Here is an 18,493-nt window from a genome sequence, read left to right as displayed (position 1 = left end):
ACTGAAGCCAATATCTCTTTGCAATTGTTAATTCTGAATCCTTCAAAAGCCAAGAAAATACTTTTTCTATATGATTGGACTGTGACTCAAGATATGTGCAAAAAATGTGTTGATTACTCCTCTTTAATCTTCCTCCCAAAAAAAATGGGTACTATGGAAAGATATCTACAAAAATGTCCTTCCCATTTTGTGAGATTGCAAATGTTAAGAATGTGCTTAAATCTTTATCCTACACATGAAGTTATGGCCAGACGGGACAGTGAATTGAAGCAACATAGATGGTGTCGCTTTTGTAAAAATAATGAGCAAACAGAGTCCTTAGCTCATTTAGTAGTGCGCTGTTCGGCGTTGAAACATCTACGGCAAGTTTATTTTAAAAATCTGTTGCAGCTCTACTGTTTGTGCTCTGATGAAGAAATTTGGGGGCATTTAATCAACAGTAAGTGTCCTGCAATATACATTGTTCTAGTCAACTTTTTATCTGCTATTCTTTAATAATGTGACCGTCAAAAAGTCTAAAGAATGTTAAACTTTTATTTCGTGGAAAAATTAAATTTTATTGTGAAATGATGAATTATAGTGACTGTATATTATGAGTTAATTTTGTACTAAATATTTGAAAGGTTGAATCTCAGCCAAACAAATAAAACAAAAAAAAAGAATCTATACGATTATTAGTTTGAATCCTGGAGTGATAAAACAAGAGTATCATGTTGATTGAAAGATTTGTTTTGACAAGTTAATAAAACTGCTGCCTTCTATGCCACCAGTACGGGCTCTGCCAACGTCACCTCTGTATCATGCCACAGTATTTGTTTTGTAAATAAAGTGTATGCAAATGTGTAGAAATTACGTTGCCGGGAAGTGCCCGAGGGCCCCAGTTTTCTTTCTTCCGTTGTTGGTGCAGCGAAAAGGGAAGAGGACTTTACACTGCATTGATGTGGGTGTCTAGGGACGGCCTAGCGGAGTCATGGATGAGCTGCTTGTAGATTCAACAATCCATTGTTTACTGCCTCAGACCCAGGGCCATTTCTGGGTTTATGTTTAGCTCCTCTTGCTTCTGTGGATTGATCAGCACTGAGTTTGCATCGGCCATAGCATCACGAGGAAAGCAAGTGCTCAGCTTGTATAAAATGTGAACCTACCACACAATAAAACCAGGAAGGGACAACGCAGGGTGGTCTACAACATGAAATCAGCCCTGACACCCAGAGGACACTGCTGATGCTGAAATGTGTTCACATCCAGAGAGTGTTCCAAACGTGTGATTGGGGTACGACCCCCAAAGAAGGGACTGGTGTAAAAAGGCCCATTCATGGGGGACCCTGCTCCTACCTCCAAGGTTGCTCGCATCACTTACGACAAAACACACCCCACATTCACACGCTTAGAAAAGGTAGCGAGATTCCAGGTGGCGTGGGATAGGAAAACATGCAGGCGTAAGTGCATGCATCGGCACAGCCAACACACACACACACACACACACACACACACACACACACACACACACACACACACACACACACACACACACACACACACACACACACACACACACACACACACACACACACACACACACACACACACACACACACACACACACACACACACACACACACACACACACACACACACACACACACACACACACACACACACACACACACACACACACACACACACACACACACACACACACACACACACACACACACACACACACACACACACACACACACACACACACACACACACACACACACACACACACACACACACACACACACACACACACACACACACACACACACACACACACACACACACACACACACACACACACACACACACACACACACACACACCCCCCCCCCCCCCCCCGACAATACAATGGTCCGTCAAGCAGCTGCAAAATACGTGTGCAAGAACCCCTCGACTCTAAAAGCCACAAGGTCACCGGGCACTGTTTTGGTGCTGAAAAGCAAAAAAAGTGCCAAGATTGAGGCGCTGAATCCTTTGGCCACCAAAGGGCGTTCAGCACCAAAAAACCAACAAGAAAGACTCACGTGATACTAAGAAAACACACACACACTCCTAGTACAGCGCAGACTGGTGGTCCTGCACGCCTTGCACAGGACACTGAAACCTAGGAAGTCCTGGACATTATGGAGGACTCCAAAGGGGAAATATGAGAGTCCCCTTCACACAGTGACTTGGATTCTGACAGCCATGGATGTTTCTGCTACACAATGGAAAGGGAATGAATCCGGGAAGTCGAGGCAGCCAGGTGCCAAGCTCACTTGGCCAAGTTAAAGGCAGAATCCGGGGCACGGGTTGACAGCACGAGGCGAACCATGTGCTCTTTTTTATTTTTTTAATTGAATTTTATTGTTTTTTTTTATGGCAACAAAGCATTAATACAAACAATGACATAGGGGCAACGGCCCATGCCAACTTCCAAAAGAAAAACATAATACTCTGCTGTATACACCATCCCTCCCGCCCAAGACCCCTAATAATAGGGCACACGATTCACATCTCCTTGATTTTCCTTTTCGGGCAGCTCCAACAGGGCATACAAGGGAAAAACATTAGTAAACTTTACTTGGAAAAGTACAATGAGTCTTATACCACAACCAGTTTTCGGGCCGGGTGGAGAGCCTTTGTTAGACTCCTGTGTCGTCCTCAACGTTGGAGAACGCATCCATGAATTGCAGCCAATCGGTCTCAACCTGCGTGCTGGAGCCGTGTATTGCTGCTGTTAGTCTCTCCATCAAATAAATGTCCTTGGCCATTATCACCCATTCCCTCTTCGAGGGGAGAGATGCTCTCTTCCAAGTCCTGGCCCGTCCAGTTCTGGCTGCCAATAGCAGGAAGTGTGTCAGGTCCGGAAGTTTCTCCCAGTGGTCGTCCCTATGGCGGAGACCAAATATTAGTAAAAATGGGTCTAATGGGTAAACCCCCTCCCCTGCCTCCTCAAGCCAGCTGAGCACTTCTGACCAATAGACTTGCACTTTCTTGCAGGACCACCACATATGCCAGTAGTCCGCTCTTTCCCCACATCCGTGCCAACACAACGGGACAGTATCTGGGAACATCCTAGAGAGGGAGATCGGGTCGTACTGCCACCTATGGAGGAGCTTGATGGCGTGGGACTTGTACTGACATGAGATAGAAGTCTTGAATGCCCTGCTACATAGTCTCCCCCAGAGCCCATCCCCGATGGCACAACCCAAGTCCCTTTCCCATTTCCCTCTGAGGCTCTTATTCGTTCCCTCGCAGGAGGTTAACAGTGCTCCGTACAGGAGGGATATGAGGCCTTTCGTTTCAGTGTGGGAGTCTAGAATTTTCTCAACTGGGGTAAGCCCTCTTTGTATGCAAGATTTTAGTTTCGGCTTCATTAGGATGCCCTTGAGGCGCAGCTATAGGAGCGGGGAGAGCCTGCCGATTCCCAGAGCCGCCTCGAGCTCCTGGATGCTCATGAAAGTGTCCTCTCTTACCAATTGGCCTACCCTACACAGGCCCGCGTCGAACCATGACTGGTAGTGTTCGTGACCTGGGATTTCTTACAGGACTGGCGTAGACCAGATATGGCTCAGGGGAGAGGGCCATGTGGTGACTTTCTCGCTAGGGCCTTTCCCCGCTAGTGCTTTCCACATTGTACCCAGTATTGGGTGGTCCCTAATTCTTTTGGGGAGCTTTTTCAGTGGGACCCATAGCCATTCACCCAGGGTAACTGGGCGTAAATAGAAATTTTCAATGTATACCCATTGTTTATTGGGGTCCTCTCTAAGGTGGGGAGCCAGGGCCCTGAATTGGGCTGCTCTGTGGTAGGCATTCAGGTCCGGCAAGGCGACCCCTCCTCTATCCTTGGGGAGGGTGAGAGTCTCATATCCTATTCTATGTCTCTGAGCCTATATACTTCACTATTCGCCTCTTGGCTTCTCTAATGTATGGTTCAGGAGCCTCCAAGGGGAGCATCTGAAATACATACAGCACCCTGGGAAGCAGATTCATTTTTATGGTGTTTATTCTTCCCATCCAGGAGATCTGCCCCTTCCCCCAAGCCTCCATGTCCCTGAATAGCTTATCAAAGAGCGGGGGGTAGTTCGCCTGGCCTAAATCCCCGTCGGGACGGACTATGTTCATCACCAAATTTTTTATTTCCTCTGTACAAATTCGGAGGCCCAGCGGGACGAGTTCCGCCAGATCTCTATCCGCATCGGGTGCGAAGGGAAAGATCATTGACTTGCCTACGTTTACCTTGAATCCGGAGAAGTGGCCGAACTGATGAATCACCTGCAAAGCGGCTGGGACCAATCTTGCTGGCTCCCGCAGGTGGAGCAAGATGTCATCTGCATAGAGGCCTAATTTGAAGGTACGTTCGCCCACCTCAATTCCTCTCACCATTGATGCGCCCCTGAGGTACTCCGCCAGAATCTCCATTGTCATGGCGAAGAGGAGAGGGGAAAGGGGGCATCCCTGCCTCGTACCTCTCTGGAGATGAAAGACTCGTGACAGATGCCCGTTAACTGTAACTCTGGCAGTTGGTGACACATATAGGGCCTTGATGGCTTGTTTAATCCCTGTGCCGAATCCCAGCTTCTCAAGTACCCCCTGAAGGAATCCCCAGACAACCCAAACAAATGCCTTTTCGGCATCAATGGACACCAGGATGGGGTTTCCACCCTTCGGTGCTGCCACTCTCATCAGGTGTTACGTCTTGCGCAGTGTATCTGCACCTTGCCTTCCCCGTATAAAACCCACCTGATCTGAGTGAATTAGCCTCGGCATGTAGCTGTCCAGTCTCGAGGCGATAATCCTGGTAAATAGCTTAGCATCTACATTCAGGAGGGAGATGGGTCTATAGGAGCGGCAGTCCACTGGGTCTTTCCCCTCCTTCGGAATCACCGTAATCAAAGCTTTGCCAAAGGAGGGGAGTGCCCTCCCCGTTCTCATGATGTTCGAGAAAAGGTCCACCAGGAACCCCGCTAGTTGGCCCGAGAAGGCCTTGTAGAAACCTGCCGTGAACCCGTCCTCCCCCTGGGCCCTGCCCAGTTCCAATCCCGATATGGCTCTGAGCACATCTACATCGGTTATAGGGGCGTCTAGGGCCGATGCTTCTAAGGAGCCCAGGATAGGGAGGGTGACCCCATTGAGATATGCCTCACACGCTTCTCTCTCCATCTCCCCTTCCCTCCCGTAGAGCTTCTCATAGAAAGAAGCGAAACTCTCGACAATCCCCTCTGTATCAGATATTTCTCCCTCTTCAGCGCTAACCACTCTCGCCACCCATCTATCTGCCCTTTGGCCTCGCAATTTGGCTGCCAGCATAGCGTCAGCCTTGTCCCCTTTCTCGTAGTATTTCTGGCATAGATGTTGGAGCCCCGATACAATTTTCCCCATCTCCATTTCTCTCAATTCTAGTCTCTTCTCCCTCGCCATGCCCAGGTCCCGCTCTTTCTCCGTCTCCACCTTCCCCTGCGAGCTTTCTAGGAGGATTATTTCAGATCTCATCTCAACCTGTGGGTCAAGAGGGTCCTAATTCTTTTTTTGGATGCCCCTTTGCTGATCAACCTTCCCCTCAAGTCGCCTTGGCCGCCTCCCACACCATCTCCCGGCTCACCTCTCCCGTGTCATTTAGCTTAAAGAATTCTTTAATTGCAACAGTCATTTCTTTCTTAAAGACCGTGTCCCTCAGCAGAAAATCGTTACACCTCCATAGAGACTCCCTGGGTTTCAGCCCCGCTATACTGACATCCGACCAGACCATGTCGTGGTCTGACCAACTGACCGGGCGGATGTCACAGGCCTCTATTCTGCTCATATGCTGACTCCCCATGAAAAGGTAATCTATCCTGGTCCTGGAACCGTGTACTGCAGAGTTTAAGGTATATCACCTTTGTCTAGGGTGCAGCTCCCTCCATATGTCCACCAATCCCTGTTCCCAATTCCCGCAGCCCACCACGAAGTTCGGGACCTCTATTACCTGATGTGGCCGAGCTCCCACTGTGGTCCAACTCTCGATATGCCCACATATTAAAATCCCCACCTAGGAGCAGGAGCCCTTCTGCTTTAGCCATCACCTCCCCCAAGGCCGCTTGAACAAATTCTCTCTGACCCACGTTAGGGCAGTATATTACTGCTAGGCTGACTCTGGAGTTATTTAGATTGCCGGACACTACCAAGGACCTTCCATCCTCCCTCTCCCACCGGGACAACTCTGTCAATTTCAGGTTCCTTTGGAGTAGGATGCCCACTCCGCCTTTCTTTACGTGACCCGATGCCCAAAAGGTCTGGCCAACGTGGGATCCCGGGATGTCCCTCTCCTCCCCCCTCACTGTTCTAGTTTCTTAAACAAAAAAAAAGTCCACCTTCCCATTTTTAATTTCCCTCCCGAGAAGGTAGCGCTTTGTCGGTGAGTTGAGCCCATTGACGTTGAGTGAACCCACCCTGAGTGACTCGACCCAGCCCCTTTTTTCATTGACTGCCATTGGTTTCCCTTTTGAAATTTCTTGTCCTCCCGATCATGTCGGAGCTGCCCAATGCCCATTTGAAGTGTGGTGGATATTGTGCCCCAGGCCCCTTCAAGTCAATTCCCACCCCTCCCCCCTTCCTCTTCCCTCCTTTGTCCAAGACGCCTGCCAACGGGCAAGCCACCAGGGTATGTGCATGTTCCTGCACCGCAGTTCTCTTGGTAAACTCTGTGTCCCCAGCAGGGGTCGCCTACGAGCCAGACTTAAACTTCTCGTTAAACTGTCTTTACACTCCTAGTCCCCTCCAACCTCGGACGTCGGAGTGTTAGGTTTTCTGAATTTTCTCCTGCCCTTTGTCTTCTTCATGGACCAGGGACCCGCCGGTTCTCTCACGGTGACGCCTGGTTCTTGAGTCTTCATCAGATTTCCCCCTTCTTCCGGGGCGTCCCCCTTAAGCACTTGTAATACTTGTGAGGCTTCTTTACCACTAATCACTCTATAGTCTACCCGGGCCCGTTCGAAGGAAAGGGCGAAGGAGAACGACCATCTATATCTGATATCCTGGCTTGTGAGCCACCGGGTGAGTGGACGACATTCTCTTCTGCGGGTGAGCATGAGGGATGACAGGTCCTGGTATATCTTAATTGTATGGCCTTCAAAGGTAAAGCTCCCCAGTCTTTTTGCCTTCTCCAGGACCTCCATTTTCCATTCTCCACCTCGATGCGCTCTTTCGAGCTGGACCTCCTTGCCGCCCTCCAATGTAAAAAGCTGGTTTATCAGGTCCTGGACCTTCTTCCCCACGTCTGCCGCCGTTTTCCCTCTCTCATGAGTCACACCCATAAAGCGCAGGATGTTTCGGCGCTCTCTGTTTTCCAGATCGTCCATCTTCAAAATGATGTCCTCCTCTCTCATTTCCAAGTCCGTTAGCCTAGCCTCATTTCATATCGAGCAGGTCTGCCTGGAGGTGATTATTTTCCATCCCTTCCATTTTATCCTCCAGGGTCTCCACCCTCTGCTTGAGATCCACTATGGAGGCTTGAATGTCTGTGCGAATCGCCTTAATCTCTTGGAGAATGTCCTTGAGATCGTCTTTAGTAAGTGCAGCGGGAGGGGGTTCGCCGCCCGCTGGCATGGTGGTTATAGCGTTCCTGGAGACCGTGAGGGGCCGGCGGAAGCGCTGGAGGGATGAGATCGCCCCGGGTACTGGGGGTCGCTCCAGGGCCCAGGGCTTCTGGCGTACCTCTGGGCGGTGATGCTATACCCCTTACGAGGGACGGTGTCAGGGTCGATGGACCAAGGCCCTCTCAATGGCCGCACCACTGGGAACTCGGGCGGTATGGGCACGTGGCTCTATGAGTGGCACTGTGCCCTTGCTGGGGCCTGCTGGTCTGAGTAGAATCTCCGATGTACTGGTCCGTAGATTTCAGGCCACACCGACCTCCCTTCGTCGCGCCCCGACCGGGTGGCACTCCCGTGTACAACCAAAGAGAATGCCCTGGGGGGGGCGGCCCCTGGATGGCTCCCACTCGATTGTCCCTTCCACCCACGCTCTCCTCACCTCCAACTGTTCCCCGTCACTGTGCTGGGCCCCGCCGGGTAGGCCGTGGCGTTGTCTGTCGCGGGGCCTCCGTGTGCTAGGTGTGGGCCGGGAGCGAGCTCTGGGCCCCAGGGTGCTGGAGGGCTGCCCCCGTTCCGATGCGCTAATACAGGGTGGGAAGCCCAAGCTGTGTCCTCTTCGGCCCTCAGCTCACGTAAGATTCACTGTGTCCGTGGGGGCTGTGTTCGTATGATCCCCACTCCGAGCCCCCCGCGGTGCGGTGTATCCCCTAACACCGCTCTGTGGGATATGCTTCCGCAACAGGGGGGTGTGCCCGGCTCCAAGGGACTCTTCGCGGGGCTGCGGGGATGGCAACGTCCGGTGTCGCAGGCCCGCCCTGGTACCCCCTGCTCGTGTGCACTTCTCAGGACACCGCTGTAGTTAGGACCCCCAAGCCTCTCAGGGTGGGGTCAGCTGGTCGGGGACAGGTCTTCTCCGGCTCAGGCTCGTACTCCAGGCCGGGGACCAGGGAAGTCCACTAGGCCCTGCGGTGCTTTCAGGAGCGCGTTGCTTACACGTCCTGCATGCTCCGCGCCCCCTGGTGGTCTCCATGTGCTCTTTTTAACTCCACCCGTGGACAGTCATGGAAGTCAGAGGCCAGCCCTATTTCTCAAAGGAGGAAAACGGCTACAAGTTGAGGAAGAGTGTGTGGGAGGACATGGACTTGAGCGATGGCAGTCGGCCCTCCACAACCATATGGTCACCGATCAACGAGGACCAGCCAAAACATGCTGTGTTGTGTAAGGGGCGGGTCACCGATTTAACCTCAACTGCACCTTGGACGAGGGTGGAGATTTGTTTTAATCCGCATCCTCAAACAGTGCCAATCCAGGCTAAAAAGCAATCGACACATATTATGCTTAATCCAGCTGCAGCTAGCCACTAGCCAAACTATGGGTAAACACTGCTAAAAAAAAGCTGACGAGTGCTGAAGGCTGCCCTCGGCAAGGCTCCTCTCTCTTCCCATCTACTTTCAGGGGGTCCCGTCTTGCCCCCCCCAATCCCTACACACACTGGCTACCCCATTATGACCCCCCAACCTCCCTTTACTGCACTTACCTGTCTCCCATCTGCACTGCCCTGCACGACTTTGTAGTCCCTTGCGGGTCGGTGTGTTTTTTGTGCACTTTTGGGTGCCACACTTCCCCCCTCTCGTCTGTAGACCACAAACTGCAACTGGCCAGACATCTGAATGAAAACACAGACACAAAATGCCCAGCAACTTTGGAAGTCACCCAGATATGGTCCTTTCATAAACACCACCGCAAGCCAATGGTGTGACAGCATTTACTTAAGAAGCCCCAGCGGACATGAATGCGGTTGACAGGACAATTGCTACCACACTGGCATCCAACGTCCAGATCACGAATACAGACGCACGACTTGTAAACTACAACTGGATGAAATCGAATCTATATTTCAGTAACTCCCTAATGGGGCAAGAACACAAGCGCTCTATCCACCGAGAGGGTGACATCTTGTCCAACATCCTCATTAAGTCAGGCCTAGAGGCACTTGAAACAGCTGCCATGAAGTCAGCAAGCACACTAGCAACGACGAGCTATGCTTGGCTAGAGGTTTCAGGCTTCGAGCCCTAGATGCGGGCCAGAATTATTAACATTCCAAATGATGGAACTCATTAGGCCTCAAGCCAATGAAAACCTTGGGCAAGCCAGAAAAAAAGTTAACTGCTAGCTTATAGAAAAGAAGAGTTCCCATACTCTGGAGACCTACAGGAAGCAGGGCTCTGGTTTACAACGCTTCTTCAGGCCCAAGACACACAGCAGCAATTCGAGCCAGGACAGTATAGGTTACACCAATTAAGGGTCAGAAGACACCCTGCAAAGGTCAACATAATGTATTCTTTATTTCAACAAATTAACAAGGGGGGTCCTGGGTGTCCCTCTGCCAGACATTAGTCCTGATTACGAGAGACTTACCCAGAGTCTTTAGCTCACTATCTTTCACAGAGAAGAAATATCCCAAACATATCAGTCTTTGTCCTGCCCTGCGGCAGTCCAGCACCGAAATGCCAGGCAATGTTCAACATTTTTGGGATATATGTAACCATGACAACAAATGCAACTTTTTTCTGTAAGACCACACACAGATACCTTTGGGCTTGGCGCACTATATAAGCAACAAAATAAAATAAATAAATAAATGCTGCATCGCTCTTTTCATACTGGCCTTCACAAGTGAAACGCCCAACACATGACCGATTGTTCAACCTCACTATTCGCCATCTGCAGGCACGAGCCCAACATGTGATTGGCTGTGCCACCCCAATCTCGTCCAGGGATCAGCTGACACATGCTTTACTCCATTTCAGTCTGACAAGCCTTTTAGAGGCCATAACGGAATGTGACCAGCAGCCCATTCAGTTTTTAAATACAATTGTACATGTGACTTGCATTGTTTCTTATGCCAAAGTTTAACATAGATGGGCATGGTGGGCATAGATGGGCATGGTGGGCAACAGGATAAGCCAGGATAGATGCTCAACCGTCTCTGCCTAAAACATACCGGCCTTCAGTATTTTTGTACATACCATGACTGACACCAACCCATCCCTTCACGCCGCTCAGAGAGCAGCCCAGCAGAGTTGCCTCTTGCTTGCTTATAGTCTGCAGTGCCCCAATGAAGTCTTTCAGATTGGAACGTGTTGGGTAACTTCTGAAGCGAATAACTGCGCAGAAATCACAAATATCACACACATCGACACAAACAGATAAGCCATTGCACAAGTGAATTCTTGAGATGTCCTCTCTTCCCATGAGTTTCATTATTCCCATGCCTGATGAAGAAATCTGAAGATTACAAAAGCTGCAATAAAATGATTTTTAGCCTAACTAAGGTATCAACAGGATGCCCGTTTTGGGGATCAACACTTGTGTGTGTGCGCGAGCGCTGGGATTGCACTCGAAGGAGCCTCACAAAATACCTTGAATAAAACCCACCAACAAATAATTAAGTGGATACAATAATTCCACATTTAGTGGCGTCACAAAGGACACACACAGTATGATGCGTTTCGTAGCCTACCGGCAATTTGTTCGCATACAGTTAACTCCACGCAAGAGGCATGTTTAAAAAGGCATTCAACAGGAGCTGTATGGTTGCCTGGCTGCAAGCCACAGTCCTTGCCTTATTTTAATGAGGGAAATAGGACCAAAGCAAAGGGCAGAGATGCAATCTAAAGCGGTCAGCCATTTTGGAGCTGGTAAGACACTATCTCAAAAGAAATACCTTGCATATTATTTGAAAGCCCTTATTGTACACAATGCCATCATTATATGACATTAAGTGCATAGTGCACATATGGCATTTGTGACCATCCCATAATACAATCCCAATAAGAGGCAAAATACCTCTACATTGAAAAAATGGTTGATTGTCCGTTAAACCGTGCCCAGTGCCTTAGGTGGCACTGCAAAATGAGCTGGGGCTCATCAAGGGGCGTGGCCTAACGGCAGGGAGTCCCCTGCTGGCTTATAAGACCACGCCCCTTGACGGCCCTGGGTCAGTGGGCTACAAGCACCCCCGCCAGGCACCCTTTTGTAGAGATCAGCGCCCTCTTCCGATCTCTGCATTTATTATCTATAGGCTGCCTGGCAGGGGACAGCCCTTGCCTTTTCAGCCTTAATAGTGGCGCTGCCCCTCGGAAACTTGGGAGGGGCAGCATCACCATTAAGGCTGAAAGGGTGCGGCTGCTGGAAACGGAGGCCTTTTTTTACTAAAGACTGAAGCTCCCGCGAATGCGCGGGAGCTTCAGAATTTTAAAAACAGGACCTCTGCTTCCAGCAGCCTCACGTTTCTCTCCATAATGGTGGCACCGGCCCACAGGCCCCTCTTGCTTGAAGGGATGCCTCGCAGGTGCAACGGCACCATTATGGATGAAAGACATTTTTTTCTGAAGCATGAAGCTCTCGCACATGATCGAAAGCTTCAGGCTTTAGAAAAAAATCCTTGTCATGTAGTGGCTGGGGCTGCCAGGGGAGATTAGTGAGCCCTGGCAGGGCCCCGCCTCAAAACGAGATTTTCAGAGCCTGCCGGGGCTCGGCCCCACCTGGCCCTGGCCCACTTAAAGTCCTGACTGTGCAGCCAATCATTGCAGAGGTCAGGTGATGGCTCTGATCTCTCTCCTGTTTGATGGCTATTTTTTAGTTTTAGATGCAGTAGCTCTGCAAGCAATAGAAAGACACTGGCAAGTATCTGGCCTTTGCGGTAAGGCTGGAGGTAACAGTGGTCTGCATAGAAAAAAAGCTGGCACAACGGGAGTGGCAGAAACTGGCACAACGGGAGTGGCAGGAACTGGGGCCCACTCAACTTTTATCTCTGTCCTCAAGCTGAGCATTGGTTTTGGAATTCTTCCTAACCATCCCACTTTCTTTTGCAAGATTTGACACAGCCAGAAAATTGGCCTCGTCTTATCCTGGGCCTCCCAAATACAGAAATGGTGCTTTTGCAGGTCATGCTTAATATGCTAAACCTCAACCACAAAATGTATAACCATATATCAAGAGCACTTAAGACGGTCTACTTGCTACCTGTTCAGTACCGTATTGAGTTCAGGGTGATGGGCATCGTGAGGATATTGTCATGCAACAAAGGTTTGAAACACATAACTACCCATTTTTCCAAATATGTTCCCCAGAAACTCCTTTGTTGCAGTGGGTACTTACAAAATAAACATTTTGGGAAGTGATGGTTGGCAGTGCCCAGCCCAGACCTGCGGAACTCACCCACTGCAGAGTCCAGGTTAGAACCAAACCATGTGAACGTTAGGAACGTGCTGAAAACTGTTGTTCAGGAATGCGATTCCAGAAAGCGGGTGTGCCCCCACGACTGTTTTTACTTTGTCAGATCTATAACTGGGCTCTTCTTGTGAGCGGTTATCTAATGTGGAGGTATTTCTGGATGGGAATATGCTGCTCGAGTAGCGCTTTTACTATCTGGAAGGTTTCATAACTCTAAGCCGGTGCGTTATCCTCACCAGTTATCGCTCAATGTCAAGACGTGATTGCTGCATGGATAACAAAGTACCTCCGTCCCCAAGTACCAGTCAGAGAGCTCACTCACTCACTCACTAACCGGTCATTGAGACCACAGGTGGCTGGAACAACAGCACCAGGTCTCCAGTTCACTGAAAGGAAAAATGAAGCAGGTAAGTAAATACTCAGGGACTGCGTTCAACAGAAAACAACACCACCAATGCCTTAACCTACCTATATGAAGACTGTGACAAGCGTGGAATGGAAGTGGGGAAAGGGTACAGGCTCCTGTGGGACAAGAGGTGTTTCCCCACCCTAAGTGCTGAGAGGGTAACAACAGGTTCCGGCACCGTGCAAGGGTTCCAAGAAAGAACGCACTGTAAGCAGTACTAGTACGTGGTGGAGATAAGGGCAATCCAGAAGCAATCCTTGTAGCAGTCCGAGGTCGAGTACACAGTCAATAAAGCGGTAAAGAACTGAAGTCAAGGAGTATCCAAGCGAGCAATCCAAAGTCCAAAGCCAAAAGTTCATAAGCCAAGAAATCCAAAGAAACTAGGAAGCAAAACAAACGTCACACAAGCCGGTCCACGGACACAGCTGAGAAGCGGCGTGCATAGTGTTTCGGCTGTATTTAAGCCGGTTGTCATGGTAGCCGGTCATATGCGCCCCTTCCGCCTCACGTGAGTGGCTGCAGACGCTGCCCCCGTGTCCTGCAGTCACCAAGTCAACCGCCAATGAGACCGCAGTCTAAACCGCAAGTGACAAGGTCTCTGTGGCGGTGCAGCAAGTGCCTCACAGTGTGTGACTGGCACGGAGGGGGCATCATGATCACAGAGTCGGCAGCTCCATACTCGTAATCTGGGTGAAGGCGTGACACTCAACCCTCCTCCTCTTCCATTTTCCTCCATCATCCATCTCTTTCCTGTGTGCTCTGTAGTACCTTGTGCATGTGGGGTGCCTTATAAATGAGCGCATAAATAAAACACATAACATCTGCTGAAATAATGTCCCCAACATTGTTCCATAAGAGTTCATTTGGGTCTGGTTTCAAGATGCAAGAAAATGCATGGACAAGACTGGCATTTGCCCCCACCCTTTTAGTGGAAGACTTTAAAGTTTAATCCCAATCAAACCTCTTATTCCAGCCTTTAGGTTAAATATGGTGCTCTCCAATCTCATGTCTACACCTTTCGAACCAATTTCTTTGCTGTACTTTAAGTATGCGTTTTGGAAAACCTCTTTCCCGCTAGTGGTTGCATGACATAGAGGATAACCGAGATTAAAGCCCCCACCCCCATCAGAACCATATCTCAAATTTCATATAGAGTGCCCCTTTGAATTCATCCAAGATTCCCACCTGAAATAATCTCGGATTACCAGGGCTCAAGTGGAAGGTCCATGTGGGTGGATGCCGTTCCCGTTTTTTTTTTAAGGATTTAAAAACATTCATTTAAACACTTGTAGTGCGCAGCTAAGCATCTGGTACTCGATCCTGGGTCGCGCCATTGAAAGGCAATATCAACCACGATACCACAAGAAGTCTGTATGAAAACACCAGTAACTGTCTCCTATGTTTACTTTTTGTGACGTCACTTCCCAATGCGTGCATCACCGTCCTCCATTTATTTTTATTTTTTTTAGGACTTGAGCCCTGATTACCATTTTAACCAGGACATCAATGTATCAGCGTTTTTAAAGGAAGCTTCTTTGGTGGCAGAACGTTCATGTTGAACATTAGACGTAAAGTGGCATCTCGATTAGTACACAGAACCAAACAATTTAGGTGAACTTCACAACTGCTCCTCATCTACGGAACGGCCATAAAATGTCGGGCTTTTCCAAAGGCTGCCATTACCAGATCGATAGTAGACTGTGCAAAATCTTGTGTCGAAGCAGCAGTTGCCAGATATGGTGACTTAACACTCTACTACTACAGGAAAAGAGGCAACAGCAGCATACCTGGGCTGGAGGTTGTTTAAGGAGTTCTGCAAACACTTCTCTCTGTGGAATATTCAATAAGCATGTGAATCTATAAACAATATTCATGCTGGAGAGCAATACCCGCAGGCAAGTAGCTGATTTACTCTCTCTAATGATTCCTGTACTCGTCCATATTCTTGTTTCATCCACGTGGCCCACCCTTCAGCTCCTGTAAAAAGAATCCTGGATCATCTCATTATGGAAGGACTGAAAGTTGGTGCCAGGCGCATGCAAAAAGGAGTATCCCAGACTGCGCCCACATGAGCACTGGTACACTAATAAAAAATAAACAAACACTAAATGCTATGCTACGATCCTGTGCCCTTATGACGGAATGATCCACATAAGTGTTAAGGAGAATTAACTATGGACTAGGAGTACGATAGTCACTAAAGTGAGTAACTTGTTATTTTTAGGGCAAGAATGCCTCTAGGGACTCTGCTATTGCAAAAGTGAGAATTTGTATGTGAGAGTGTTACTTGAAGAGTGTTCGTGTTTTTCCCCCATCTGGGGGTGCCTGGGCCATAATTGGGAAGATAGGGAATCGGTAAAAGGGACTTCAAGGAAGATCCTCTCTTTTTGATGCGTTTAGGCAGAGGGCATTGTCAATTATGCACCCCTAGAAATTGTTAACATTGCTTCGAGGCTGGTGTAACCGATTTGCTGGTATCAGGGCGTAAATTTAGCAGTATTCGAGAGCCATCTGCGTACATCTGGAATCCTGAGGCGAGTGCCTCAACTAAGGAGCCCGATGGTCTTACATAAGTCAAAAGCCACTGGGGAACAATGAGCCCCTTCGATACCTTGCGTGTCAGCAAGGAGGTGGTGCATGTGAAATCTCCAGTTTTCCCGGGTGTGTGATACGTTCATTTAGCCTTTTTATTCGATTTCTTTCTGTAGCCATTACATTTTGTAGCGAGTGTATCAGGCATAGGCACTCTACTGTATCATAGGCGGCTGCTTAGAAGTCACAGGATATTTTCAGATATTTTTGTATTCATGAGTGCCAATGCATTTTGCAATGCAAGCATCTGGCCAATCAACATTGTGCCTTTTTTGCCTCTTGCTATACATGCATGGTTCTATGCAGAGTTTTTTGACGAAATGTTTTGGCCAAAAAAAAAAAGTCAATTTTATTTTGTTTTATTTGGGGGGGGGTTTACCCCATCCCTCTTATGTATTCCCTATCCTACCACCCCCTGCCCCTTATATGCCCTTCACCCCCACATATTTTCCGATGAGTTTTTTTTTCAGCCAAAACATTATAGCAAAAAACTCCATTAAAAAAAAACACAGTTGAATGAACATCGTACCCTATTCATAAAACTATGTGAAAATAGTATTACTGGATGAGTGCCTGATAGCTCAATCCCAAATACCTATTCAGAGTATACAATTCGTAATACTCGAGTGACTCCTCCCACAAGTTATGTATAGTAATATTTAACATTGTCCAAGGATTTGAGAATCTCCTCTATTGGGAAAGGGAGATGCGACGCTGCTCCTGTTAGGGCAGAAAGACACATTTTCGTGAAGTAGGCAGTCGTTGCGCTACCATTAGTGGGAAGGTGATATTTTTGAAGGGTCAATGATTTAAGTTGCAAAAGGGAGATGTTGGGTAGTGGGGGTAGTTATCAGGGTCACCACGTATTTTGTAGTAGTGATGCAATACAAGCCGATATTTGAAAAGCTGGCATTTGGGCCTACGCATTGAAGAAACAATTTGCCAAGTCGTCCTCACTCTGCTTACCTTTCCAACCCCACCGCCTCCCAGGCCCTCGACTGATTTGGATATAGTTTCTGGGACTTGGAGGGGCCACTGATTGCCCCTCCAACCCCCAATTTAGGACGTGTAGAAGTACACGTCGTATGGGCAAAATGGCACCATTTTATCCAGACAAGTAAATATACGCCCTGTGGTCAGTGTAAGGGTTAAAGTGTGTGCCAACTTGTGTATCGCGTGCTTTATTACGTACTTAAAGACCAAACAGCGCATTTTCTAAATAATGTGCGTCTGCACTGGCAATCAAAACAGACGTGCAGAATGAAGTAATAGAGTCCCTTTATCTAAAGGAAAAGGTGAACCGAACTACCATGTTATGGATGCTGTGCGCTTATTGAATTCGAGTCACTGGGAAGTCTGTTAGGTAGTGGCCACAAAGTCTATCCCGGATTTGATCAGATAGCCTATCGCAGACGATTGTAGGGTGGCAGAGAAAAGGGGGTGCACTTGGCACAACAGCCTGAGTTGGAAACTAATCCCATACACACTGCCACACTAATCTAGTCTCAGACCAAACCGAGGCTATTCCCTTTCTCAGAGTATTTAGGAAATTAACTGCAAATACCCAGGGGAGTAGGTAAGCAGGTGAGGTTGCATGGCAGATGTGGCCGTAACAGATGCATGTCCGTTTCCGGGGTGTTGAGTATCAGCTTAGCTCTCCTCCAAATGCCATCCTTGAGGTAATAGGGCAGAGATCCTGGGGAGGGTCACTGACACATAGAGTGTCATCCTCATCGACGTGATATTGAAAATCTAGGCAGAGGAGTAGGTTCAGCCAAGGGAGGGGCCATTACAAAATAGAGGGGAAAAAGAAATCCCTGAGACCCAACTGAGACTAATGTGGGGGAAAGAGCAAACATGGCCCATTTTAACCTTCTGTTCATGATTGGTTAGGGAGCAATAAAAAACATTCAAGAGAAAGAAGACTCCTCAGCTTTGGCCAGTGACATCTGGCTGCCCATTAGCAACCTATGATCCACCATATCAAATGCTGCGGACAAGCCGAACATGATCAACAGGGACAAAGCGTGCTACTTAGTGCCAGCAAGAATCTGTTCCCATGCAGTGAACGCTCTCAGTACCATGATTGGACCACAATTACTACAGAAGGATGTCCACAATAGAGGAATATTCCAGATCTTGCCGCTGCGAACCTCTTTTCAACAATATTTGAAATCCAAGCAAGACCGGCTCAATGCAACAGCACCGGGGATGGCTACGCGCTTCGGGCCCCCGCTTGGGCAAGCTAGCCTCAACAGAGAACACTCACAAAGATGACACTGTAAAACCATGACGGGCAAGGTAATGCCAGAAATGCGCCGGCCCATTTTCATCTCTGCAATAAGAATGATCTTTATGAATGAATACAGTACAAATAAACAAAATGGTTGACTGAACCCATTTCTTATCGACTAACTCGCATAAAAGCACTGCCAGTTTATGAATAAATCCACCTCAACCTATAAAGCTCGTGGTGCCACTCGTCTACTGAGGCTGCTAAATCTTTATAGGTTGCAAGTTAAGGACCACTATGGAAAAACAGATGTTTTTCCTGTAAGGGGGCAATTACCACTTGATTTAAGGCGAGGGAGTGACCCTTGATGACTGTGAAAAGTTTACAGTTTAGCAGTCCAGGGTGGGCGGGGCTTCTGCACACTTC

This window comes from Ambystoma mexicanum, chromosome 3p (assembly GCF_040938575.1).
Source record: "Ambystoma mexicanum isolate Mex_15411 chromosome 3p, UKY_AmexF1_1, whole genome shotgun sequence".
Classification (NCBI taxonomy): domain Eukaryota; kingdom Metazoa; phylum Chordata; class Amphibia; order Caudata; family Ambystomatidae; genus Ambystoma; species Ambystoma mexicanum.
This window is presented reverse-complemented; position numbering follows the sequence as displayed.